Here is a 26698-nt window from a genome sequence, read left to right on the forward strand (position 1 = left end):
TTCGGTAGATATATTCCTTTGTTTGTATCTCTGTAAGGAAATTATGACCATGACCTCACACTCCAAATTGTCTTTAATAGCAAAATTTCCTACTTAGCTTTTCCAAAGTGAAATTATGTTTATGATAGGGATTGTGTGTGGTGTTTACAATTGGAGGAAACGGGACCTCATGACTTAGATTGGGCTCTTCAGTTGCATCTTCTTACCTTATTAAAAGGGGTACCTTTCTCTTTTGTTACAGAAGGAGATGAAGCTAAACAAATCACTTTTCATGTAGTCAGCCACAGTGAAGTTAAGGGGGAAAAAATTACAAGCCATGATAATGTCAGCAGTCAATATTGTTTCTCTTTACAGAACCATAAACAAAATCATGAAACTAGTCTCTAAAAGGTCTTGATGACAGCTCTGGTAAATTTAAGCAATCTGGCTACAAAGATGAATGGTATTTTCCTGTTGCACATTTTTCTCTCTCTGAAGCTATTTAAATCTAATTAACCTAGTGTCAAATTCTCTGATTTCCCTCCAATGTTCTAACACAGGGCCCTAAACAAGGTTGACTTTTTTTTACACCAACTCTTCTTCAAGTGTTGTTTTTTAACATTTATCCTTTTATTTCCCTGTATACCAAAATAAATTATTACCTCAGGATTGTATGGATATGACACTGAAGCAGATGGTACCCATAGAAGAAAAACAGCTTTTTGACTAATACAGAAAGCATGTGTATACAATGACTGTCTTGCCCTGACTCAACTTGGGTATTAGCAACTTTCATTTCTGCCAGTCTTTCTTTTCCTTCCACTGAGTGAAATTTCACTTCAGTGCAGCCAGGAGAAATTTTGCCATTAACTTCAGTAGGGATAAACTATCACTCACTGCTAGCTACAAAATACTAATTTTGTAGAGTTGTACAGGAATTCCCAGCATGACTCCCAATCTTACCCTGCAATACTGACAATGGACCAGCTTCTCTGCCATCTGTATCCAAGAAATCAGGCGAGTTTCACTGGATGTGCCCTGCTTCAGGTTTTAAATCACTGATGTTAAATTGGTTTTATATCTGTTATCATTTTAGGATAAAGAGGATTTTTTCCCCACACCCATCTCAGTTTTATTTTAAGCTTTGAAAGGAAGAGGAAAAGACTTTAAGTAAGAAAACAATAAAGATGGAAAAAGAGTTTTCCAATTGTTCAGTTTTGCTAAGCAAAATCTTGAAGTTGCTTGGTCTTTTGGTCAAATACTATAAAGCACTGAGAGGCCCATAGTTAACTGGCCTGAAAATATTTCTTTAACAAAACAAGCCCAAACCAACAGAAGCCCTCCTTCAAATTACTGCATACCTGCAGTAGATTTGAAGAAATCAGTAATTATTTCCTTAATTCCTCGATAAGTAGAAAAACAATAATCAAATAAAACCAAACCAAAAAAACAAACCACCCACTAAACAAACCTCAGAAGTATTAGTTGTTGGTAACAAAAAAGCCTGCTGTAATGAAGATACATTCTAGCATGGTCCATATAAATGTTGACACAAGACTGCATTTTAGTCAATGTTTTTTTGGGCCACCTCCTGTTCTCTGAACAAAGAACAATAAATTGAAAGGATTTTTGAACAATAGCTTATTAGGAGGGATAAGTTATACAGGAATGCTTAAGCAGCATGTAACTATGAACACAGCTTATATGTTTCAAACATACTTCCTCTTGAAGGTAACTGAAAGGTTTGCCCTATTTTCCAGTTCATGTGAAATTTATATAATCATCAACTCGTTACTTCAGCAAGGGAATCTGTGCTGTAAATTCCTGGAATGACTGAGCAGCCCTGTGCACTACCCACATTCTGTGCAAGTGGGATGACAGTCAAGTATAAGCATGTCAGCTGATCTACAGAATTAAAAATAAATAATTCAAATATTGCAGTTGCAAGAAGCCTTTTATGAGTCACCACCTTTGGTATGCATTCTTTTTCCAACATTTGTCCTCCATCAAACATTCAATTTTCAAGCCACTGGTATAAACTGGAATGACATTTAAATGTATTGTTTCAAAATTTATTGCTTTAGGATGTTCATTATGCTGTTGTTATGAGGCTTCTATTAATTATCTAATTGCTTTGGTTTATATATTTGTCTTGAGGTGTTGGCTCTGCTTCTGTAATTTGTGTACTGACATCTGAACTCTAGGGTGTGTGATATTTCATGTTGTATTTTTGCATGGATGGTTGAATGTTTTCTCATCTGTGGGTGCCATTACCTATGTGCAAAGTTGTTTACATGTTCTAGGTACAAATCAGTAGTGCTGGCATCCAGTCATTTTGGCAGGGATTTTACTGGTCAGATAGTGGCAACAGGACAAGTTTCTCCTGTGAAGGTACAGTTGCTACAACTGATATTTACAGAGTAAAATTTTGTACTGGAAAGCTGGACTACTAGTGTAACAAGGCAGTTCAGCTCTCCCATGTGACCTTTCTAAGAGATAATTAACTGTGTTTGATTCTTTGTGATTTTTGTTTGGGTTTGCTGGATTGTACTGGCTTTAGACATTTGAGCTAGTCTGTAAAAGTTGATGTAACTGCACCTAAACATTGCTGAATGCAAAATTTTCTTGATCAGTACCTTTTAAGACTTCCCCAAGGTGTCAGGATTGGATTGTTCACAGGATGGTCCCCAAAAGGATGTTGCTTCTGCTTGGCAGTGTGCCAACATCAAGGACTCCTCCTGTCTGTTCTCACCTGCCTTAATGCAGTACAGCCAAGGGGAACTGAAGTTTGTAGGTGAATGTACTGTGTGTGCTTTAGTTGTGCCTTGGGTTTTTAATTTATTTTTGGCAAATTCTTGATTGATTGCAGTTATTTTAAGTGTAAAAATTTCATTAAATCACATCATACCTCACAAGGACACTCACTATGTGTTTACAGATCTTAAAACAGTCTATTTTCTCATTCTGAGATTGATTTCTGCCTTCTGACACCTATTTCGGTATACCTTTCACTGTTCGTATCTAAGAAGAGCTATAAGAAAGGAAAACATATGCATAGCTGGACAAATAGGTTTAGCATCCTTGCTTATCAAAGTTCAAGTTAAGGTCTATGTCCTGTGGAACAGAAAAAGTGTCTCTGTTTTGTTTAACTTAGGTTTTTTTCTAACTTGTTTATATCTTATTTTCTATGTATGGCACCTTTTGCACAGATGACCACTTGCTCTTATAGCCCAAACCAGCTGTTTAACTATGTTGTATTATTGAGATAAGATTTTTTTTTTTTTTTTTTACTTCCTCAAAGAACTTCGTTTGTAGCCTCTGATGCTCTATAAAGTTCGAATGCTTTTGAAGATAAGGCGTGTTGCAGACACAGCATGTGATGGAATAAGTGAACATAGAATACACTTGACTATTTGTTTGATCTCTCTAGATGCTGATAATTGGTGATGGCATCACTAGGCTGGCTACAGCAGGAGCTGCCAGAGCAATGGGAGTTACTGTCAGGGGATTTGATACCAGGTAGCGTAAGAAAATATGGCTTAAAATCTAGAACACTGCTTAACGCTTTATAAGGTATTCTGGTCAAAGTTCTGCTCTGCTTTGAACGGAAGGATGCCCTTCAAAAACAATCTGTCAGGTTTCTCTGTGTCACAAGAAAAAGTCTTGCAGAATTTTTACTTAATGTATTGCTAATTAACACAAGTTTCAAATTACTGATTTGAGTATTCAGAAAAAGAGAACATCGTTTAAAACAATACTTATATATGCTTCTTCTCTACTTCCCAGGCCCAACTTGATCCAAACACTATCATCTTCCTCCTCCTTACCTAGTCTCAACTTTCCTCATTTTCCCTGCACGTTACACTCAGTTCATCCCAATTCCTTTGAGTGTGGGGTTGTGTGTAACTGTTTTTGACCCACCTCTCATGGCTGCCCCTACCCCATCATGGATCATTCCTGGGCTGCTGTCCCTCAGATACAGAATTCTCTTTGGTATGGAATGCCTGCTTCAAAGAGTGTCTCCCCAGGTACCTGTCCTCTTAGCACTCCATGTGTCTCTTTATATATCTCTTCATGTCTCCTGCTGTAGCAGCTACTGCTCACATGTGTAAGCAGGGGTGCCATGTGCTGCTCTGGCAGCTTTTGGTGTGTGAGAGGGTGTTTACATGGGTTTTCGAGCCAGCTGGAACTGGATAGCACATGGCAGTTCGTGGCCGCCTTCTGATCAGGTCACCTCTGCAGCCCCTGCCACCAAGCCTTGCAACGTATGCCCACTACAGTGCTGACACATGAACTGATCAGGCATTCATGTGTGCACTAATTGGGTGTTCATGGGTGAATTAATTGTGTTCTCATGTATTAACACTGCAATTTGTCCAGGATGCTGGCCCTTTGCTGCAAGGGCACATTGTTGGTTCATGGTCAATGTGGTGTGCACAAAGACCCCAGCTCTTTTTCTACAAAGCTGTTTTCCAGTCATTGGTCCTAAGCCTGTACTGGTACATGGTGTTATTCCTCCCCAGTTTCTGGTAAGGAGATGCTGGTAAGCAGATTTCTAGCTGGCGTTCTGATACAGATCCCATGTTCCTGTCAATCAATATGCTTCCTATTCAAAATTTCAAAAACTGGACAGCAAATCATAATAATTTTGGATAGAAAACCCTGTTATGTCATTCAGTCCATTCCTCTGGTAGTGTAATCCATCAACTACAGTCCCTTTTTATTTGACTAGTCAAGTTTGTGTCCCAAGCAACTGAACTGTCGTTCCTCTCACATCCTTTGGGAATTTATTTACTTGTAGTCAGGAAATGCGTTTTGTTTTGTTTTGTTTTTTTTTCCCCTCCCCATTTTATTCAGACAGTTATGGAGATATCATTGGGCTCCGATTCTATATTGAAGTCTGGGACTGTTCACCTGGCCTCCATCAAAATAAAATGGGAATCTGCACAAGAACAACTGTTCTTCTGCATGTATGAGATTGAGTTGGGACCTTGGTATTGTAGCAGTGATAAGTAGTACTACAACCCTGAACGTACATTGTTAAGGTATATAATAGAATTATGGACTAACTACTGCAGTATCTACAGCAAAAAAATAAAGCACCATTAAAGCAGTCTTCGGTAATCCAGATAGATTATAATATACTTTACCCCACAACAGAGAAAATGTGCCATTTAATTGCTGCAAAACTTATCATAAGTGGTTTATCCAAGGGAACAGCAACTCTCATTACATAAGAAGGCAGCTAGGTTTTTCCAATTAAGTTATTAAATTGAATGCTCAGACACACGTTAGGGACAGACTCTTTGAACAGTGACTACTTAGCAAAACTAGCCTTTTTTTTTGTTTGGACAAACTAAATTTCAGTTTTTCTTTAGTAAAATAAACACCTAGATAAGTATTTTCACATGTGTGAAATTAATTTCAGTGATCAGTTTATTTTTGAAATTTTTGTTTGAAATAAAAAGTTTGGAAGTTGCTGAAGTAAAGCTGATAAATAAATTGGCAGAGCCTGATTTTCCTAGTGCTTGTGAAAAGTTGTTTCTTACCCTTTATTTAAAAGAGCTGGTTATGATGAGAGTCTGTTAACTACTGTTGTGTTGTCTCTGTTAACGTTGCAATGGTTGTTTTTATAAAAATAGAAAAACCCAATTCTATACCTGTCATCTCCATTATTTGTGCTTGGGCCTCCAGCACTGGAATAGCTTAAATTCATTGGAGCAGAACTTCTAGAAGGATATTACTGCTGAAACAAGAAAGGGTGTTGGAGGCTATGCAAAAGAAATGTCACAAGAATACATTGAAGCAAACATGGTATTATTTGTGAAACAGTGTAAAGAAGTGGATATTGATATCAGTACAGGTCTTATTCCAGGTAAGATACTGCTTATAACCATTGGAGAGCCTAAACATATGTCCCTATTAGTGTAACATGCTTAGTGAAATACATATGTATCTAGATATGTACTAAAATCTATTAATGAGTAAAGGCTTCAGGATTAGGTTTTATTTCATTTTTATTTAGCGGTTTAGAGTATTTCCTTCTTTTTGCTAATGATTTCCTAGTAATTTCGAAGTCAGCTACAATGTGATTACTATTTTATATCTATTTCAGAAAGCACCTATGTGTATTACATATCTCCCCATTTGTCCTCTTTCTTTTCTAGTAAGAATTATTAAACTTGTTTGGTTTGCTTTCTTAAACATGAAATTTGGAAAGAAAGCTCCAATTCTAATCATTAAGGGTATGATGGAGTCAATGAAAGAATGATAAGTAATTATGAAGCTGAGGCTAGAGGTAAAGTCGAAATGACCCATCCTGCAGAACTTTACATTCATAAGGTGTTCAGATCATATGTCAGCATTTTGAAATAACTGATGTGCAGAGAAAGCACAAATAATGTCTGTGTTGCTCTAACAAATGAAAAAGTAATAGATTTTATAGTAATAAAGACTGTCTTTCCTTGAAGCCACTGCAAGTCTGTCATGGAATTCTTACCAATGTGTAGTGAGGTAATAAAGCAGACTTTCATAAGTAATGAAACCAGAAAATGGAATATTATCCAGACACCATTCCATCTATGAACATTTTATGTGCTGTGACTTTTCTAAGCATGATAACATAATTTTTAACAAGAATATTCAGAAGTGCTTTTAAATTCATCCCAGAGCTTTATTATCAGGAATGTTGAGCATTCAATTCCAAATATAGAAAAAGAGAAAAATCAATTTAGAAATTTGTTTAATTTCAATATTAAAAACAGTCCTGTGTCATTGTTCTACAATATGAATGGTAGAGGTTAACAGATCACCATTAAAAGGATTACCATTTTTAGATGAAGACTAAGTTCAGGTGTAATCTGGAAAAGAAATGTCATGCAGTGTATAAAGATGCAGTTATTTGTCTGCCACCAGACCGTATATTGGAGTACTATCTAAACAGTTCAAATTTTACCAGGTTTTTTTTTGTGTGCGTGTATTTGTTTTCAGAACAGTGCAGTACTAAGTGGTGATATACCTACCTAAGAAGATGGGAAACCATTTCCCAAATGTGTGAAGACGTAATCAATCTTAAACTTTTTTATTTCGTTATCTCTTCAGGGGTCACATTTCCAACTTATTTCTTTAGTTACAAGGATATTTTTCTTTTTGAATGGGAGATTATTTTTGTGTAATGAACTGGTTCTAGCAGTTAAAACTGATAGACATCACAAAACTGATGATATCAGGTGTTCATAGACTTGCTAGCCTACACTGTTGTTCTTCTAGGAGGGCCTACCTTTGTCTCTTGAGTTTTGTATCTCCAGCTATGTGCTAAATTAATTGTCCAAACTATTCTAAATTTGTAATATTGAAGCCTGATTAAAGGTAGTCAAGTTTGCATAATTCCCAACTCTGTTTAGCAGAGCTGAGAAGAAATTTGCTATCATCATCTTCTCTTAATGGGAAAAATCCAGTTATGCCTTTTTCTCTGTGGGGAAGAAATATTTCTGCTAGTTTTCTGTTGAAAATCTGAACTGAAATACCTATTTTTTTATGTAGATCTTCCAAATTTAAACACTCCCCTTATTCAACCATTTCCAAGTATTTTGTTCTGTTGTGGTTTGAGCCTTGTTGGCAGCCAAACACCCTACAGCCGATCACCCACCCTTCCCCCCCCCGCCCGGGAATGGGGGTGGGAATTGGAGGGTTAAAGGTTGAGATAGAAACAGTTTAATAATGGTAATAAAACAAGAACAATGACAGTAATAGAAAATATAAATGGGCAATGCACAATGTAATTGTTCATCACCTGCTGACCAATCCCCAGCCCGTTCCCTGCCAGCGACCCCGAGATACCGAGATCCCGCAATCACAATCCCGTAAGCGAGAGAGAGAGAGAGCCCCTTCCCAACCACCCCTCCTCTGTATAGTGAGCATGATGTTCCATGACATGGAATATTTCATTGGCCAGTTTGGGTCCAGTGCTCTGTTCATGCTCCCTCCCTGCTTCTTGTGCACGGGCAGGACCTGGGGAGTCAGAGAGTCCTTGAAATCTCAGTAGCAGCTGAAAACATCAGTGTGCTATCACCATTCTTCTCATACCAAACCCAGTGCTGAATCTAACACACAGCACTATTCTACTTACCAAAAAGGAACATTTAACTCTATTTCAGCCCAAACCAGGACATGTTCTCAGTTGGGTTTTATGTGCCTGAGCTTATCTAGTGTCACATGTCATCAACAGTTTGGATATTGTTTGCCTCTCTTCCCCACGTGTTACATGGACTGCATGTCACATGTTGCACTGTGTTTGTGTTGGTGTAGTGGTGGGCTTTAGGCAGACAGAAGGCCTGCATGTATGCTATGGGGCTCAAAGGTTTGTTCAATCTATTAATTTGAATACCCAGCTTACACAGTGAAAAACTTATCCAACTTCCAAAAGTCCCGTAGCTCAAAACTACTTCAAATACTATTGTACATGAGAAAAACCCTTTGCGCACCTGCTATTCTCTGCCTTACTCTCTTCAGTAATAATTATAATGCTGCATTTCCCCCCCTCTTTCTAGTACTGTGTCATTTGTTTTCCTTTGTAAATACCCATTATTTGAAGTAATTAAAAATGGTATCATTTCAGGATGAGGGAGTTTACCTCAGGAGGAAAAGTCTCTCATCAGGAACAAACTGGAGAAGTGGTCGACAAAGCAATAGCAGGATACTTGCAGCCTTCACTGTCCTCCAGGGAGTAAATACATGCATTGGCCTGTTCTGCAAAGCTAGGTAAAAAGAACAGTCTGGCTAAAAGTATTTAATTTTACCTTGTATTGACTTCTTCTACGGCTGCCATACTTGACTCTCATGTCATGACTTACTCCAGGATGTGTATTGAAGCCAACATGTGTAGCTGCATATGGGATGAACTGGCAACTGCAATGTCCAGATGGCTATCCTCGAATGATGCAATGAAAGGAAGAAACAATAATTTAGGGTACAGTGTTCGAGATCAGAATTCAATAAAAGTTGGTTTGTTTTTTTTTTTTTTTCAAAGCATAGCATTAGAATTCTTTTGTGGTTTTTTGATGTTCTGTATTCATAATAATATGAAGAGATGTTAAAGAAACATGATCTTAATCCAGATGTACTTGCAAAGAATTTAAGTTTTGAAGGTATCTCTATCTTCTTCCTTGGGATTGACCAGGGTGCAATTAATCTGTGAAACACATTGTGCAATGTGATTCTTATCAGACAATCATGAGGTGTTTTCGAATTTGAAATAGTTGATTTCTTATTCTCAAAAATAAGCACCATATGGTTTTGTAACCAGTTCCCTGACTGGCCTCCTAGCTCATTTAGTGTCTGGCTTCCTGACAAAATTGCTGACTTTCTTTGGTCATGCATCAGAGTAAGCTATTAGTTTTAAACAGAATCCTTAACTTATAAAAGAAAGCTTTAGTATCTCGTGTCTGCAGTAATATGCAAATTTGATTTACTAGCATGTATAAAACAGGCATCAGATCTGTGGAGAACATGTGAAAAGTTTCCAATGCATGAAAGGTTTGACAACTATTTATTTTGCTTTCTCATCAGGGTGTGGTGAACACTGGTTATGAGGACTTGCCAAGTAGAATGGCTACTCAAGCCAGTAGCCTTTATTCCAATAACATCTTGAATTTATTAAGGCTGTTACTCCTGAGAGAATATTTTCACTTTGAACAAAAGGATGATTTAGATTATGGGACCATTGATCATGTCATTAGAGGAATTTTGGTAATGAAGGTGAGTTTCAACACCATTTAAACATTTTTGATAAAAACATATAAAATGTATTGTATCAAAGCTGTGATTTCGTTAGTGAGTTTAGTCATTCCAAAGAAACATTATCAGTGTCTACATGATAATGTTGCAAATGGAACTTCTTGCATGTTTCAAGTATTAAAATATGGGGCAAAAAGAGATTTATAAAAATTTGGTCCTGTAAAATTACTGTTGTACTTTAAACCCATGTTTTTAAAGAACATGTTACTGAGAATTAGCCTATCTCCTGAGCTACTGAACTGTGCCTTAAGCCATATGACTTCAAGTGCTACATAGTTTATGGATGCAAATCAGTATGTACTGAACAAAGGTGCTGCCAAGTAGGAATAGGTGAGCTGTGTGTGATACTCAAAAGGACTTCAAGTAGTGCAAGTACTTCAAAGGCCAAATGATTTGATGACACTTACTATGTCTTTGTGCCAAGGTCACGAAAGGTAGAGCATACAGTGGTTTTCTGTTCAAAAAGCAGGGGGTTAGCCTTAGAACATGAAATGTATTTCAACCCTGATGTGACATCATTAAGCTATATCCTGTGTGCAGTCTCTGTAATAGCAGCAGTCCTCATCCTCATACCTTCCCACATCCTTTGACCCGTTATTCTGGAAGGAGAAAAGGAACTAGATATACAGTTAAATCAGGAGGCAGACTTAAAATCTGTGAAAACTTATATTACTTGTATGTCGGCTGCAACATTCTGTATGCAAGACGTTTATTGAGATACACTGATTCTTTTTCAGTTAATTTTATTTTGGATGTAGTAAAGAAGAAGGCTTAATTTCTGTAGCCGTGGTGAGTTGAAGATTGACAGGAATCCATATTTGCCTGTAGGTTGCATTAAACCAAAGTACAGTCATGCTAAACATTTAAATATTGGCAGACTGGGATTACTGTTTGGCTAAGAAAGTGTTTGTAAAGAGAAGCATATTCATGTTCAGCTTGTAAGGAATGTAGTCTAGGACTTAGGTAGGTTTTCTTGTTTAATGTTTGTTTTCTGGGATTTTTTTTGGTGTGGTTGTTTTGAGTTTTTTGGTTTTGTTTTTTTCCCTCCCCAGTGTCAAGTGTATTATATTTGAAATACATCAGGCCAAGTTTGGTGCACTAAGAACACAAAGATGGCTTTTACAACTGACTGAATTCAGTGGTCACTGTTAGGCTAAATCCCATTCTATTTACTCATGTAAGTAATCCCCCTAATTTCAGAAGGACAAATGAGTAACCATGACAGAACTTTGCCTGAAGGGTCAGTGCATAATATAAGGAAAGGCAAGATCCAATAGGATTCCATTATAATGATTGTTTTGTTCTCCAACAGGAAGGTGTAAAGTGTTATTTCAATAATGTTTCCCAAGAACAGCACCCCTTTCTATTAAAAAAAAAAAAAAATGGGCACAAGAACAGGAAGAACCATACTCTTACAATATAGGAAAATGATGACCTCAGCTGGAATTTATATAAAAGGTACAAGGGAATTAATTTACCTGTATTTCTTTCTGCCAGTTTGGCACTTAAATGCTGAGACATGCTAGGAATAATTATGTAAAGATAAAATGAGTTCCTGAAAGGTAGTGTGGATTAACATTGAAAAGCAGCAGGCAGTGTTAAGTCAGGGTTACTAACATATCATGTTACTTTTCAATGAAAGGCTAAAAATGCAACTTTTCAGGATCCTTGGTGAATCAATGTATACCTTTTGTTACCAAGAAACTTCTTCTGATATTAATTATGTATGAAATAAAGAGCCAATATGGTATAGGTTAGGGACCCAATCCAGGGCCAATTGAAATTAACACAGACTGTTCTCAAAGGCTTTTGGATCAGGGCCTGTATATACTGCATAACTCCAGATGTCATTATCTGTGTTGAAATGTATGTATGAAATGGAAAATGAATCATATAGCAAGGTTTTGATTATGTTGAATAATATTTTCCTCATAAACAAGATTGTTATGCTCTTTGCATTAACTACCTTTAAAAATAATGACAGAATGACAAAAGAATAATGCAAATGATAACAGAAAAGGATACATATACCACACTGTTTCAAGGGTTCACTATCTTCAAAGCTCCTGTTCAAGGTAAACAAGTAACAGTAGAAATATCTATTAGTTCAAGGAAAGCAATTTTTAGTGGTACAGAAAGTTGATTTTATAGGAAGCAAAAAGAGAAGGAAGTCTGTTTCACTTAGCGAACCGTTCCATATCCAAGCTTTGTACAGCATCTGAAAGACCTTCCTTACTGCCTCCTCCCAGAGTCACTGACTTTAAAATGTTTTGTCCCAAGTATCATCATTGTTTGAAGATCTATTGTCTTTGACTAATGTTGTGCAATTTGTATATAAGTTTTAAAGTTTTTATTAAAAACTTCCTAAAATGATAATCCAACTGAAAATTAAACTCCAATGATCTCCAAGAGCGAGATCATGATATCTTTCTACACTGGGCTTTGACTTGTTCAGAGAAATTTGCACTGCACATTGATTTGCTCAGAGCTTACTTGGGTATATTTAACAAAACATTGTGCAAGTGATGACAAAATATGTCTCCAAGTAAAATATCATATTATCTTGGATTAATGAAATGATCTAGTCTTTTCCTAAAGAGGGAAAAACATTTCCTTAAACCACCAACACATATGGCCAAAGAGACTAGTACTGAGAGCAATAACATTTTCTCCCAAGGAAGTATTGTTGAACTCTGTGTGTGGTCTACATCTTTTAACAATGTTCAGATGCTACACTGTGGTCTGTATTCCTACTAAAGCAGTAAAGGTTGTGAGAAGTCACTGGCAAATTTATGACATATTTAATTTGGGTTTTTTTGATGAACTATTTCTCTATGTTTGCCCAAGTGGAATATTTTTTTGTTAAAGAAATTTAGTTTGGCAGTCCCATATGGATCTACTGGATCCTGGGGTCCCCATTTCATCCTCAGGTTGACAAAGTATTATTCCAAAATTAGTTTTCTAGCAAAAACAACATATATAACTTATGCATGTAAAAGCATGTGCAGGAAATGCCTTCCACTGCCATGGATGTCAGTGACACAACTGCAGCGGAAGTAGGGTTTGGGTTCTATGCCTGTTTTTATTTTACAAATAATAAAGAAAACTTCTTTATAGGTTTGGCAGGTATTTTAGGACTGATGCTTCTTTCTCCTAATCCTTCTTTTATTCAAATAGTGACCAGATTTGTTCTTGCTTGGAGTAGTGGTTATCATACTACCCAGGGAGTCTCACCTTGTCTCAGTTTGCCTCTCATACCAGAAACTGTATTTATTATTGCTAAATATACTGTTGACTGCTTTCTTCTCTTGTATGCTTCATTGTCACAGATTTGAGTCCAATTTCATTAGGAGGGACCTATAGGAAGTCAAAACAAGGTTAATGATTTACTCAAAGTGAATTACAATTGAGATTAGAATTTATGAGTTCCTGCCTCAACACTTCTACTCCAGGCACTAAACAATGCTGTTTTCATCTTTACTTAGATCCATGATGCATATTCATGCACAGACATTTTACTGGCAACCAAAGGATGGTATAAATTATCACTGCTTGTAAACATAGGAATGCCAACACAAGCATCAGCTTTATATTTATACCCATTGTCTCTACAGTAAATATAGGCATTTCTGTGAGTGATATGATGACCAAAGAAGAAAATGTTTAGCAGAATTAATGGGAATAGTTAGAAGACGTGGTGAAAAAACGTTGATGTCACCTCTGGTATGTATGTCTATATGCTTTGCTTTTTCATCTGCGTAGGCCTAGCTTCTTTCTGCATGGTCTTGTCCAAAAAGGAAGATGACTTCAAAAAAGGAGAGTTTCTTCAGTTTATGGATCTACTATGTTAAATTTTCTAAAGATCATTGATACAGAAGTAGCTAGGTTACTTTACCTGATTGCGATACTATGTGCATTTTACAATCTGAGCAGAATCTTTACTGAGTCAACTGTCAATTTTTTGGAGTACTTAAAAGTTTATATTTCTGACCAGGTAGTTTCTTAATTACACAGAATGCTGGATATGTTCAGATGACCTATTCCAGAATATCTTTGGCTTTCTCTTACTTCTGCCTTCTCCGTAAGGCAGTGTTTATTTGAGGATATGGTACCTCTCCATGTTATTGGACATAACGTTGAACAGGTTATTCAACATTAAGTTATATTCTGTTCAATAGTTAAGTAATCCAGAACTAGGAGGGTGGTCTTGGCCAGCAAAGCTAGTCACATGAGCCAGCAACAAGCTTGATTCTGCCTGAAATATTAATGTTACAAGCAGTGAGGAATGATGGGTATGTGCAGAATCAGGCCCTCCAGGAAAACCATTCACTTATATGGGCAAATATTTGCCATCCTTCTTCATTAGATCATGGAATCTGTTATCCCTAGGGCCAGGGAAACAATTTTGTAGCCTTTTTATATTCTACTGTCCTTATTTGAGCATATTCATTTGACTGTGTTTTGTTTCATTCAAGAGAAAACAGTTTTGTTTCCAGTTCCATAATGTTCAGTCAGCCACAAAGCAGCAACACATTCACCAAAGAACTTAATTTGCAGAAGTACCAATCTGCATCTAGTTTAGTGTAAGTACATCAGGAGAGAGATCATATTTACTTTTATTTATTATTTTTTTTATCCACCTCCATATGCATGTGTTATTCAAAATTATTAAAATTGTGCTATTTCTTATTAGAGGTAGAGTCAAATTGGCAATTATCTTTAAAGACAGAGAAAGGAAGTATTTGGGGAAGAAAACAATCTGATAGTAATCAGACCTGAACTGGTTCTCTTACCTGCCCTTAAGGCTTCCTACATCCTAGAAAACTGCTCAGCACTAAATCTGGAAGAAATGAGGTGTCAGATTTCATTAATTCTTTAAAGTTTTGCAAACAATACCATCACTGGAGAGAAATCTGATGGATGTCCTGGAACTTATCAGAGGTTACACGGCAATCAACATACATAGTAACAAAGCTTATTTTCCAAATGGTCGTTTAACAGCTAGTTTTACATTGGAAGCCCATTCTTTGAAATCATATTGTATTACCATACTAGAATAGCTCATATATGTATTAAAAGAATAAAGTAAAACATTTCCCTCTGTGTTATAATACATGGAAGGAATGGATCAATACAATCCTAAAAGTAATAAACGTTTCGAAGACTGAGAGAGCTCAGACTGAATTGGAAGCAGTAGCAGACAATTTCAGTTTATATTCTGCATACAAGTAAAGGAGACTCTACTTAAACTTAGATTTTGACCTGATTAATTGTGAGGACCACGTTAATAATTAGATAAGCACTGGATCAAAATTATATGCTGCATTGTTGCTTCTTAAAGATAAGGTGGAAAATCACTGAAGATAATATTTTCTCCCTGTTGCCTTACAGAGGAGTTACTTGAGTACCTGACGTGTTCTGAGAAGTTTGTTATGTTGCCTCTTTTCCACAGGCCATAGTACATGCCACATCAATTCAGTCATACAGCTATTCTGTTTAAACCCCAAATCTCCTTACGATACAGTACCTGTAAACTTGCTCCATCTTAGCACTGTTAATACCTTTATATGACATTTTCTATTCTGTCAGACTTAAGTCTTTGAGCTTAGACTTCTGAAAAGCCCATAAATATTTCTTGAAGATACCAGACAACACATGGTCTCTGGCCTTTCTGAATGTTCTAGGAATGTTGTTGCATGGTTATATTTATGTGTTAGTTATGATTTGATATCATTGATTTTTATGACTATATTATCTTGTATCATACTTTCAACTCATTCAGTGATGCAGGTTAAAAGACAACTTACTATTTAAAAGTAAGTCACAATGTGCTCTTTAAAGACCACATTTACTAAATGAGGTCATGTAGGAATTTCAGAGAATTTGTTATATCAAAACATCTAAAATCAAAATATAAGAGAATCAGAATTTCATATTTAGATTGATAAAATATATTACTCTTACCCATTAGGAATATAATGTCTAAAACAGTTTTAAATTTGTCCAGGGCAGGACAACTCTAGCAAAGGTGTAATAGCTTTCAGCTTGAACTAATGTAGTAAGTATTTTTCTCTTGGGACAGAGTATTAAGAAATAAGCCTGAAAACAATAAAGAATAAGGCAGTAATTGAGGCATTGTAGGCTAATATTAGAAAACAATATGTCAGTATTGATGATAATTGAAAACACGTACTCAAATATATGTCAATGGATCCTGGAACTGAGTTGCTGGGTTCCTAATTAGTTTCATGGTTGCTTGGTGGATTGGTGTCATAAAGAAATACTGAAACCAGAAAATGTGAAGGGAGGAAGGGCAGAAGTCTTATTATCAGAAATAGATATTCACTTGCATTAATAAACAAAGAAGACATTTTTTCTCATCTTTAAAGATAGACTATTGATTCTCAGTCATCCTGGAGATTTTAAAAGCCTTTCATTGTCTTCATATTCCTTTACAAAGAGTAAAGCTTGAAGTACAGCAATGCTACATGTTCATTATTTCCTTTGTTTTTTAGATGATGTATTTCAGCTCAGTTGTGTGCTGTGCAGGAGTGTTGGCAGGATTGTCTAGTCAGAACACTTCTGGATTTGGGAATGACCTTGGTAGGATTGGAGTGTCAGAGCTTTAGGAGCAAGCAGCAATAGGAGCACTGAAATCTTCACCAGAAGTGCTTGCACAGATGTCTATAGCCATGGCTTTGGGTGGCACAGTGGGTATGTGCACTTCTTATACAGTATATGTGCTCAATTCACAGCATCCTTGTTAAGTGTTATTAATTAATTTACTATTCTTTGAGAAGATAGGAAAATATATAATGAAAGTATATTAATTCCTAAAGGTGGTATTCTTAACTGAGGGGGGAGTATAATTGGGGTGAAAGACCTTAATTGCTGATAAAAAGTTTAAGTTTTGTCAAAGTTGAATGTTGTTCTGAAATGCAAAACTGATGTTTCAAAAAGCACTGAAATCCTTAGACGTTTTGGAACTTCCCATTTATCTTCTCAACTGAAACAATTTTCTTGTTATGAATCTACCAACTGCCTCAGTTGATCTGAATTAGAATTTATTAATTTGCAGGAAAAGAACTATGTGAAAAATTTAATGTAGTTTTAATTCTGATTCTCTAAGGAGGATTTTGTATCTGATACTGTGGAGGCCAATAGAAACTCTTGAAGGTTGAGGTTGAAATTTGGTAAAAGAGAAGAGGGGAAGGTACTACTTCTTTGCCAGTTTGGCACTTAGGTTCTGGTGGTCTTCTAATATTCCCAGAGCCATTTTTCCTCCCTTGATTCTCTGTAGGCAAAATGTGTTTGGAAACTGGCGGGTGCATCCACACAACTCTCTCCCATACATAAGAAACGGTGGCTTCATAAGAGCTGTTCTGGCTCTGTTTCTTACAAGCTGTCAGCCCCAAATGTTCTAGCAATGTGTTTTTGGAAAAGACTTAAATTAGGTTAAAATTTCCTATAACTATTATATTTCTATTTCATTGTATGAAAAGGAAAACAACATTAAAAAGTAACCAGTCCTTTCTTGCTCAATGGTCTGTTTATGCTTTCAGTATGAAACACAATGTAATACTTCATTTCGGATCTTAATCATTTAATTTTGCAGGTCTTACCATTGCAAAATGAATTGGAATATCTGACCTTCCTCAGCTTGTAGCTGCATTTCACAGACTAGTTGGTTTGGCAGCAGCAGCTCTTACATGTATTGCTGAGTATGTAATTGAATATTCACACCTTGATGTTCACCCTTCTGCCAAGGTTCTCAAAACTGTGGCATATCTGGGCACTATATTAGGATGTAGCTTTCAGTGGTTCATTAGTGACTTAAGGAAAACTGCTGGGTACTCGTTACTTTAGTCTGTCATAAGAAATTTAGGATGAAGTTCACTAGAGGTCCTTTCTTGGTTTCCTCAAAATACAGTTGAATCCTAGGATGAATTAGGGGCTAATTCTCTTGGCTAATTTGTGAGGGGAGGGAATTAGCCTTATACAGTTTATCTTAACAGATTTGGTAGGACTGGAACACAAGGAGGAAGAGATTAGTGACACTGGCTTTTGTTTTGATTAGGAGAGATGGTGATGTTGGTCTCAAGGATTTCTTTTGCTGGACTTGCTAGAATGTTTGTTTAACTAAGAGTCTGCCTCAGATTCCATAGACCTCTACTCCTAAGATTCTGATGTGAACAACTAGTGGATAGAGGAATTGTAGTAAGTGATCTTTTAGGTCCCTATGTATCAATTATTTCCTACAGCAATAATATACAGATACTGAAGCTTTGTGTTTTGAATAATTACAGTGTCCTATTTGTTACTACAAAGCAATCATATATCAAACTGCTTTTGTTTCCCCATAATTAACAAGGCTGAAATAGGAGGAGTCACAGAGTATGACAGGAGCTGGAGCACTTCCATTTCTGAGAATTCCTTCCAAAAATACTCCGAAGTTTTTGTCTTATATCTGCAATAGGTGGATCTTTCTTCCAGCTAAGCTAATTTCCAAGGAGACCAATGTCTTTGGTATTTTTTTTCTTTATCTGTAGCCTGTCTTAATGGCTAGGACTCTAGCATTAAACTGTTTTAGTGCTAAAGTCAATACAGTATTAGAGCAGCCATGCTTGCTTCCAGGTTTGCTGAACTCAGCACCATTTCTACTTAGGCACCACTAGTTGAATGCTGGCTTGCTGACAGCATCCATGGCTAGTATGATAATTTTCACATTGGATCCAAGCTACACCCCTGGATTAGTGTGCAGTATTGGTGTTGCAGGACACTCCTCAGTTATGTTAATTGTATCTAGAGAGCAATTTTTGAACTTCTTTATGGCAAATAAACGTAAGGTTTTTGCATGCACATCCAGCACTTGCTGAATGCTAGCCACAGCTCAGGCTTGCATGTTAGCTGAAAAGTTTGGCATAAATTATGAGGAATCAACAAAGCACTCTGCAAAATGTTTATCTAGGCCTATAGAAATTCCACAAGTCTGCAAGACCCTGCAGGATTCCACAAACCACACTGCAGAGATCCAAAACTTTTTAGGCAGCAGCAGTGCTGTAAAATAAGCTGTGGATGTTTATCTAGTCAGATGTATACATAATCCTAGCCATTGCTGCGATTGTCGACTAATTTTGGAAAGAAATGAGAGATTAAGGGTCTTGTCCTGAAAAACAACAAATTATTTCAGCTCCTATTATGCCTGTAAAATCTTTCAGCCAAAATTCTAAGGGTATATCTTCTTACATGATCTAACCCAATAATGATCATAGGTAACAAACTACTGCGAACTAGATGCTTGAATAAACTTTTATTTGCCTTTGTTTCCCTTATTTAATATTTTAGGAATCATATAATTTATTGACATTTGAATTTACTTTCTCTTTCCCTTATGTGGTGTTTACTAAATTGCAGGGACTGATGCTGACAACTGTAGGTGGAGCAGATACTCCTGTTACTAAAATGCCAAACAGTTACTCTGTCTGAGCCTTGTGTGAAGGATTTCATCTTGACAACAGCCTTGACAACTGTAGGTGCCTTGACTGGTTCCCCTGGGTGGAGCTATCCTGTCATGTGTTGTGACTGCAGTAAGGAAATGCCACTAGTTTGTCCCGTTTTCTCTGTGAAACAAAATGAGGGCATCTACTTCAAAAACTTTTAGAAATAAGATGTTGCAGGAGATCGGATGACTGGACTGGCTTTCTGACAGAATTTTGCTCATAATGTTAGTAAATAATGAAAAGTAACAACAATTGGATAAGTGACTGGTGGGTTTTCTAGAATTTGGATTTGGCAAATGAACTCCTTAAATGCCAAGGACAGAAAAGGAATCAGAATATGTCTGGGTTGCATAATGTGTAGTTACAGAGATATCCAGCCAACTCAACAATTGCAAGCAGTATATATGTGCTAGGAGAACCCTTCCTCATTTTTACCCTGCTCTTTAGTAGCTTCTTCATCCATAACTCAAGTGTTTCCATGTGGCACTTCATTGAACAGTGTAAGCATGCTAACAATTCAGTTCCGGGTGATCACAGGCTTGGTGGGCTGGGCACTGACTGGCACTCACACACTGGCATGGAGATTAAACTGCTAGCCTTGAGACAGTTGATTACTTCTAGTCAGAGTGGTGGTCTTATACCATAAGAGAACTTGCATAGCTTTGCTCAAGTTCTAGCCATTCTGTATGTAAACAGTTCCTAGTACACTAAATCTGGCAATTGAACTTTAAAAATTACTAGGAAAAGCAATAACAGCAATGTGATTTACTCATATACCAACAATGTAAGTTGATATTTTATAAAATGCTAAATGGCCTTCACTGAAGGATCTTACCCAGCAACTGACTTTGAGGAAATGGGAAATGTGCTGTTTCATAACAAGCAGGATGGGAGATGTTGTTTAAACAAAGAAGATCTTGGTTCTCCTAGGGAAAAATGTTAAGATAGTTTAGGGAGGAGAAGAAAAATGATTTAAAAATGTCTGAAAAACAAGGTTTTCTCAAAGGTGTATCTGAAAATCTGTTTGAAATGTGTGATTTTCATGCCAAGTGGGATGTTGAAGCTTTCAAAAAAAAAAAAAAAAAAAAAGCAATGCAATATAGCAATGGTTCAACAGTTCAGTATCAGCTTCACAGCTTGTTAAAGTAAACTTTAATGAGCTGAAGAATAATGCAGTCTGCCTTCCCAAACAAACTACATGGGAATTTACAGCAAATGAACTATTTATTTTGGGATTCTTTTAATGGACTTGGAACTGCTGTTTTGACCAATATGCTCATGTAATATGTTCACATTTAGGCCATGATCAGATCTTTGCCAAATGTCATTTGGGGATGTATATGGAACAGCATCTACAGCAGGAAGAAAACCTATGGAAATTGTTAGAACTTGCAATGAAGCTGGATTAGACCAAGCTATTGAAATGACAAAGGAGTCTAGTTCTGTCATTACCAGGGTGAGAGTTCATATATTTGTTGTTCAATTACTCAATAGTAGACTTTTCAAGCTACTTCAGGTCTTGCGTAGCTATATGCCATACACCATACATTGTGGTGTATTTCACTGTTCTCTTTCACTTTAATCGTGTCAGACTCTTGGTTGCATTTCTTTTGAATCTATCCAATTAATGGTTGTTATCCAAATATTAAAATTGTTAAATATCTGTTGTCTCCTTATATGCCATCTGTGTCTTACCTGATGTTAGCAGCCATTCCTGCCTGGGCTTTGCCTATAAATACAGACCTCTACAATCATTAGTCAACTTCATGCCTAATCATCTCTGTTCCTATGTATATGCCATGCTTCCTATGTATATGCCATGCTCCTATGTATACGCCAAGCTGGAGTGTCCTGAGCTTTCCAACAGAGTACCATTTTTCTTGATCTTGAAATCTGTTCTGAAAGCCTAATCCTACCAAGTCAGTGCAGACTACCTGAGTGCACACTATTAAAGCATTGCCCAGCTTCACCTTGAAAAGTCTACTTTTCTGTCTTTGCTAGCTTTTATCCTTAAGTATTTCAGGGTACAGTTTTTGCTTTCTTGTCTGTTGCAGACTAGTGCCTGAGTATTAACTATTTTAGTGATGTACAAATATTCAAGAGACTTGAGAATTTGCATTATAGACATTAAAAATACAAGCCAAGAAGGAGGTTATAACAAATGTTTGGTCACAAAATACAAGAATGAATTTCTTCTTGCCTATGTTTGCAGTGAAACCTTTTGTTCTGCTGTATTCAAAAAGTACATTTTTGAGAGTTGGTGCCTACTTGTCACCAGGAAACCCATCTAATACAGTGTCCTGGATGTATGTGACATTAGTGAAAGCTGAATGCTTCCTGATGTAGTGAGTTACAACTCTAACTAACGTTATAGTTCTAATGAAAAACATTGGTTAACTAGAAGTATCACACTTGATAATATGGCATACATCTCGGCAGTACTACAGTCCTCTTCCTTTTGTAATGATACAGCATAGGAAAGAAGGGTTCATCAGGGCCCTAGACCAAAGACTACGCTAATCTTAATTTCATCACATTTATGCCATTTGTCATTTCCTGGAATGCTGAGGTTTTACTATTGATGTATATTCCAACTATGACATAAGTCAGACCTGTCCTTTATGATTAGACCTTTATAAACAACGCCCCACTTCGTATCTGTGAACTCTGCTAGGAGTTTTTGTCATCTTAAATAATGAAGGCCACAATTACTGAGCTGGGGATAGCAGAAATACAAAGAATTTGGGAACAAACCTTAAATGGATTTTTTTTTTTTCCAATACCCTTTGAACAGTACTGGTTTATAGCAGAGAAATATGAAATGAAGTCACTGAAGTTACTTCACTGGGCCTCCCTCTTCATGTTAGTTCACATAAAATAAACAAATAAAAAAATCTTTCTTTTCCTAAAAATGGGTAACCCAGCATTGCCAAGATTTATACAGAGTAATCAGCTATTCAGTCTGAGATTTCCCTAAGAATGGCAAGCTTTGGTCAACATTCATTTTCAATTTGCAACAGTAACAAAAAGGTTTGTGCCATGATATTTTAGGAGAGTTTAATTTTGTAGGATAACTATACATGGAAAATATTATCAGAGATCAGGAAGCATTCAGTTTTCACACATCCCATCTACAGGACAGAATAGCCACTGAGATGAAATGTGCCAGCTAATCATTCTTCTTTCATTATAACAAATTGCAAAAAGTTATAGTATTTTATGAATGCATGTGAACAAAAGACTATGGTTCCAAGAATGTAGGAGAAAATCCTTAAATAAATTAGTTTTTATGCACTGGATTGCCTGAAACTGGTGAACACTTGCTTTGTATCTGGTTGATCCATTTTGCACCTCTGCTGAAACCTGAGGTGAGCCCTAAGTCTTCTCTCCCGTAAGTTACGGGCATTAGAAGCACTGTATATACCTAAAGTTGTAATCAAGCAGGCCTCTCCAGCTGACCCAAGAATACAGTTGGCTTCTTTCAGATGCAGCTGCATGCAGCCCTTAGCCAAATGGATGGGTCATCATGATGAGGGGCCTCTGAAAGGAGAGGGATATGGAAAAAAAGGAAGAGGACTGCCAAAGTGCCTCCCCCAGCAAAGCAGGCTGCTGTAGAGAGTAATGTTAAGTGCTGTTGTTTTTGTATAGTCACATTAAAAAATCCAACAGAAAACACTCACATTCCTAGAAATTTGTTATTAGTCAAGAAGTTTATATACTCTTCCCCTGAAGATTAAAGAAATCATTTTTAGAAGGGTCAGAGGCTTTAGTTGCAATAAAATAATGAATTCCAAATAGAACGTTGCAGTGTTAAGAACACCGCACACGCACACACACACATCAATATTCAGGGCGTTAATGATTTGTGGTTTTAATTTTCACTCACTGAATTGTCTCTTTTGGATTATTTTTTTTTCTGTGTAAGGCCTAAGCTTGTGAGGATGTAAATCTTTCCCAATATATTATACACTGCGTAAGTAAGGAAGGCCATAACAGCTGTGATCGTTTCTCTGGAGATGCATATGATCTGTAGTATCAGAAAGGCAAAAATGGGCCTACATTGCTCCTCGGCCTTCCCTTTGCTTCTGAGGCTGCCAAATATTAAACCAGAGACTACATGGGCCACTGACAGGTCGGGATCTGGTAGTTTCAACAGCACCTTCTCAGATCTTTCTATCACCTTCCACTGACCATATTTCCTTCACATAAGAATTCTTCACTCCTTTATCTGTTTTAGAGCTGCTTTGCATCACTGGACCCAGCTTAATGGATGGGATTCAAACTGTATCATTTTGTTCCAAGCAAATATGCAGGTGATAGCCCATGAGGGTGGGTTTATGAGCTAAATTTAGTACCATGTGATCTTGAATTTACCGCATCTGAGAAGACTCCGTGGCAAATCTTTTCAGATGACAATCTTAAAATGTTTCTGACTTTCTGTCCACCCTATAAACTCATTCTGGAAAGGCAAGATGATGTATCTACTTTTCAGAAATGTCGGAAATGGGTGGAGCTTCATTGCTGTAAGTGGGGCTAAATTGCTTGCATTGTTGTAGCTGGTGTTGTAAGTTTGTCAATATTATTTTTTGCATGCATTTTAGGAACTTAGAAACAGCAGGGAAAACAGATATTTCTGTATCAGACTGTTTTTATTCCCCTCTTTGCTCAAAGAAGACCTATGGTTGTCTTATAGCTGGAGGCTGTTCTCTGTGTAACAATACGCTAAATTCCTTTGGCTCACTCATCTCAGCCACTTGGAGGGCTGTAGCAGAAGGTATAAAAATTGTACAGCCAGAACATCCTTGCCGTCTCTGGTTGCCAGGCTCCTGGGAGGCATAGCCAGCCCTGTGGTTAAAAAGGTTAAGAGGAATGGAAGCTGGAATGCGATGCTGATTTTAATAAGGACTCTAGGAGACTGAACAGATGTACAGACCATTAAGCTTGACTTTACTGGGCAAACTGCGAACAACTTTTTATTTTTTTTTTTAATAAAAAGAAAATGATTGGTAGGCACATGGGTAAATACATTTGGCAAAGAAATCACTGCTGCTTTTGCAGATGTCACATTTCACAAACCCATTAAACGACCCTGAAAGGATTCCATAGCATGGGGGTAAAGGTGATCTAGTTGATACTGCAGGTCCTACAGCTCTAAACTAAGCCCCATTTCTGTATCGGCAGAGTTACTCTAGAAATACAATGTTCATTAGCACTGTGGCTAGAGGTTTTAGGAATTACTAGCAATTTTTAGATCTGTGTTTTACCATCTTAACCCAAGTTGTGGAATCTCTTAGACTACTAAAATATTAATTCCTGGACCTACAATGGTTTGTGCATAAATCAAGTGCTTCTTGAATGCAGAGCCATGGGACTGAACAGAACAGAGATTGCAGGTTTGGACTGTGAGTAGTGTTGAAATAAACTACACGGTATAATATAATGGACGTCATCCTCAGTTTCCACATATGTGCTCTATTTAGCAACCTCGGGAGGGCCTTGTGTAAGACTGTCTCTTAAATCTTAGTAGTATTTATTTTTATGATATCTTACAGAGAGAATGCACAAATTTTTTTAAATAGATTTCATTAGCACATGTAAGTGCCAAGATTCGATTCTAGGTTTGAACACCAACAGATGGACTTAATTTTTTCGTTCAGATGAAGCAACAAACTGTCATCATTTATTGTATGCTTGATTAACGTGCTTTGGTGTTGTCTTGATAACTTAAAGCAGTGGCTTTTCCTTTCATAATAACACATACTGTAATATATTTCCTTTTTGTCTCAGATACAGACTTGGCTCTGGCCATTGGTGTAAATGACACAGTAAAGTCAGCAGCACAGGAAGATCCCGATTCTGTTATCACTAGCATGCCAATACTGGAACTCTGGAAAGCAAAAAAAGATACTAAAAACCAGTGACGGAGTTCAGTACAGTGCTCATTACGGTAAGTTAATTTCTCGTAAGAGAAGTGCCAACATACAGAAATAAATGACTTTCCTAAACTGGTGCCTTGCAAGATGAATGTATGTAGTCACATTTAACTGAAAGTGGCCACTGTCTATACAGAGAGAGCAGAACTTTGCAGGGCCCTAGAAAAAGAAATCCTGGCCATTTCCATAGGGTTATCCATATGTTGGAACAGCTACAGTATTGCACGTTACCTTGTTTGCTTGAATCTACCGTGTTAGTTTTCATGGGCTTCAAAAGATTCAAGATTTCTTGTTTCTTATCCCATTATATGTTATCAATGGATTCTCCTTTTAAAATGAGCAAAATCAGTTAGGCTATGCCTATGTTAGAGATTATTCTGCCTTTAAGGGTTTAGCAGTGTAGTTTTGTTGGCAAACTCCCTGGCAGCTGCTTCACGCATTGATTTTGCACCAGTTCCCCAGATAAAGTAAGCCATACTCAAGGAAAAGGGGAAGCTTTTGGCAGTGTAAAGGTTTCTATGTTACATTTTTTGCCAATACAGTCATGATATAAAAGAATGCATTTTTGTACTCTTAAGTGACAGGTATGCAGGTTGAAGCCAATATTCTAAACACATAGACATGTGTGAGGTTAAAAGGGGAAGTAGTGTGATCCAACTGCTTCAAGTAGACTGAGGTGCTTTACATGATGTTTCTGAAAATTTAAGCTGTATCGGGTTGCTTCCTTGTCTGCTGTAAATATGAAAAAAAATGACTCTGCAGCATTAACCTGACCCAAAGGAAGGCTGTGAACAGAGACAGAAAGAATGTTTCAGCTGTGTAGACTAATCACGAGGAAATGCAGGTTCAGGTCAGCTGGAATTCATGATGCATTTGACAAACAATTTAGTCATGACACTGAAGCCCCAAAAATAGTTTTTGAAAGAAATAAACCATTTATGATGTTCTTGAAATTTATTCAGTATTAGCAGCAACATTTGAAACTCATTCTGTAGTTTCAGCTTGAGCAAACTTTTTTGCTGTAACGCAAAGTGTTGTTCTTCTGTAGAAAAGACACTAAGGATACTTTTTTTAGACTTACAAAGAGTCTTATTCTGTTCAATTCATTAGCATCTGTCTCCAAAGCAAATAGGTTGAGAAATTGTACTAAAGCAGACCTTTAAGCTGTGAGGGTGGCATTTAAGTCTGGTTTAAAAAAAAGACTCACTGATTATATGAGATACTTCAAAATAGAGTGCATCCTAGCAATGTTTTTTATAATTCACTTTTTAATTGAGTAGAAGTAAGGTTTGCCATATGGAAACCAGCCTAACTCATTATGACGAAAGCCTCAGAAGTCCTAAATGTTTATGCTTATGTTTAAAACCAGGACTTGCTGACATTAACAGATATAGACAATAATATGACTAAAGATTATATCCAATTATTGTTGATAGCATGTCTGTTGAAGATGATACTGAGACATAAAATGTCACAAAAAAAGAGTCCATG

At 36.9% G+C, this 26698-nt stretch overlaps 1 pseudogene; it reads left to right on the plus strand.

The window, feature by feature from the left end:
* Positions 1-3425: 3425 nt before the first annotated feature.
* LOC104365081 lies at positions 3426-25195 on the plus strand (annotated as a pseudogene).
* The last annotated feature ends 1503 nt before the right edge of the window (positions 25196-26698 follow it).

The sequence above is a fragment of the Tyto alba genome, unplaced genomic scaffold, assembly GCF_018691265.1.
Source record: "Tyto alba isolate M040663 unplaced genomic scaffold, T.alba_DEE_v4.0 Super-Scaffold_41, whole genome shotgun sequence".
In the NCBI taxonomy this organism is placed as follows: Eukaryota; Metazoa; Chordata; class Aves; order Strigiformes; family Tytonidae; genus Tyto; species Tyto alba.